Genomic DNA, 3,159 nt, shown 5'->3' with positions numbered 1-3,159 from the left:
ATCACCAGAGATTAGTTTTGCCTATTTTTTAGCTTCTTTTAAATAGAAACTACAGCACAATTTTTTTTTATGTCTAACTTCTTTCATTTAAAAGAATATATTTTAGGTTTGCTATCCAAAACACCACCAGGATGACTAAACAGCAGAAAGGAGAGCTTTATTGGTAATAATTGTTTGCAAGCTGGGAAGAGAAAGTCTCCATCATGAACTGAAGGTCTCTCTCTTCAAAGAGGGTACGGACAGGTTGGGTTTTATGCCTTCCAGGGTCTCTATCAAAGATGTTCAGCAGGTTTGGAAGAAAAGTTATACATATTTATGAGGAGAGTTGAGTGCATGCATAATGGATAAATATACATTTAACGTACATCCCATGTTCACTTTGGGGGCAGAGCTTTAGCATTAAAATGAGATAAAATTTGACTCTACATCAAAAGGTAAACTGTAGGCCATGAAGGTGGTTGGTGTGTAGCCTCTATAAGCTGGGTAAAACTGGCTTTGGGTCTGCAATTGCTTATCAGAGAAGAATGTTTGTAAGGCCAGCCTTCTGCCCAATCGGAGCTGTAGTGGTCTGGGCTGTAAATCAGAGCTAATTGCTCTGATTTGTTAGAGAGTTTAGTCATAAAAATTTAGAAATTTGTGAGGCCAGCCAGGCCCAGAGCTTGACTAGTAAGGAAACTAACTTTGTTTTCCTAACCCTTGGGTCATCCTAATTGATAAACGGGCATCTATTTTGGGGTCTTAGATCACAGATTTATCAATGTTTTCATATGTATCATTATTTTAATTTACCATATGGTATTCCCATATGTATATACCATACTTTTGTATCCATTCTCCTATTGATAAGCATTGATTTCTAGTTTGTGCTATATGAAGAAATTTGTTTTAAACAGTTTTATATAAGTCATTTCTATGCACATACACATACACTTACTTTTCTTGGGTGTATACCTAGAAGTGGAATTTCTGAATCATAAAGTAACTATGTTTGACTGTTAGCAGCTGCCAAATAATTTTCAAGAGAGGCTGAATTGATTTACACTTTTGACTCATAGGTTTAGACAGCTGGAAGAATGTTGCTCCCAGCATTATAACAACAAAGCTGGACATAATGTGAATTCATGACTTTTCTTGAACCCATCAGGGAAGTGAGATTGCAAGGCAAATGACTAAACAGAAAACTGGGGAGATTAGAAGCATGTAGGGAGAAACAGGACCTAAACATTTTTTCACCTGAGGCAGTAGCCATCAGATGCCATAAAACTGGCAAGAAGACTCACAGCTTTTTTGTGAATTTAATTAATTGCTAAGGAGTGGGCAAAGTCCCTGGGGGCCATAGACATAAGGTTTGCACCTTTTTGCTTTTCCACCATGAACTCCACCAGACGCTCACAGTGAAGACCAAGAAGTATTCTGAGAAAGCTTCCCTAATGTTGCAGTGTGGGGAGGGTGGGGGAGGAGCAGTCAGTGCCAAAACTTCTCCATGACCCATTTCCCATATTTTTCCTACAGAACAAAAGCCACAATCTGCAAAGCAAAACTAGAAAGCTGTCACCTCAGGGCACTGTGGAAACTCACTGTAGCTGGGAAAGGGACAGGGACCAAAAAGTCTGACCCATCAGGGAGGGGCAGAAACGTGTGTTAGGCCCAGCATTATAGCTGGACGAAGGGCAGGATCACTGTGAAACTCATGCCGCAAGGCCCAGTCACAGTACCTAAGACTGAAGCTTACCCAGAACATGACAGAACACCTTCCCCCTTCTCCCTGGTAGCCAGGCTAACAATCAATGAGTAAAATTAATAGTGGAATACATCTCAAAATATTTAGGAAAAGGGTTATTTCTGGGGTTAGTTATGTAAAGGGAAGACCCAAAGACAAGCAGGGAGTAGAAACTAAAACAAACAAACAAACAAAAACCTTTGGCAAACTTTGCTATGGCCTAAGCACAAGATACCACTGGAGAAATTTGAAGCCTATAGCGCACTGAGGGTAAACACCTCAACACAAACTCCAAATTTAGCCCAACCCCTGACTAGATTAGCACATGCTCCAACATTAGAGGTCTAGAGGTCTAGCAGAAGAAGAGACATACTCATGTCCAAGCCAAAAAAGTGTTTTTACCTCATTCTCTACTGTCCTATATTACATTTCCAATTTCAGCAAAAAGTTATGAAGCATACAAAAAGGTAAGAAAATAACAGTCTGAAGAGACAAAGCAAACATCAGACCAGACTAAGATATTAAAGAGATATGAAAACTATCAGACAGGGAATTTTAAATTACTATGATTAACAGGTTCAGGAATTTGGAGGAAAATGTAGGCAACATGCAAGATCGGACAGATAATTTCAGCAGAGATGGAAACAATGAGAAAAATCAAATGAAAATGCTAAAATAAAAAGGAATGAAGATGAACACCTTTTATGGGTTCATCAGCCGAAAAAAGAATCAGTGAACTTGAAAATATGTTAAAGAAATCATCAGACCCAAACACAAAGAAAAATAATAGTAAAAAAACAAAAAGAAAATCCCAGAGTATCAGACAACTATTGTACAATATCTAACGTATACACAAATTGAGTCCCAGAAGGATTATAAGAAAATACATCTCAAAAGATCCAGAAAAATCACCTAACAAAATTTAACACCTATTCATGATAAAAACTCTTAGTAAAGAAGAGATAGGCAGTAACTTCTTTAACTTTTAAGGAACATCTAGATCTTTGAGGAATCGCCACACTGTCTTCCACAATGGTTGAATTAATTTACACTCTCACCAACAGTGTCTGTTTTTCTCTACAACCTCAAGAGCATCCGTTATTTTTTGACTTTTTAATAATAGCCATTCTGACTAGTGTGAGATGGTATCTCATTGTGGTTTTGGTTTGCATTTCTCTAATGATTAGTGATGTTGAGCCTTTTTTTCATGATTGTTGGCCACATAAAAAACAGAAATACCATTTAACCCAGCAATCCCATTATTGGGTATATACCCAAAGGAATAGAAATCATTCTATTATAAAGACAGGATGAGTTTGCGTCCTTTGTAGGGACATGGATGCAGCTGGAAACCATCATTCTTAGCAAACTATCACAAGAACAGAAAACCAAACACCGCATGTTCTCACTCATAGGTGGGAACTGAACAATGAGATCAC

Source organism: Rhinopithecus bieti, unplaced genomic scaffold, assembly GCF_001698545.2.
Source record: "Rhinopithecus bieti isolate Rb0 unplaced genomic scaffold, ASM169854v2 scaffold_1234, whole genome shotgun sequence".
NCBI classification, from domain to species: domain Eukaryota; kingdom Metazoa; phylum Chordata; class Mammalia; order Primates; family Cercopithecidae; genus Rhinopithecus; species Rhinopithecus bieti.
This window is presented reverse-complemented; position numbering follows the sequence as displayed.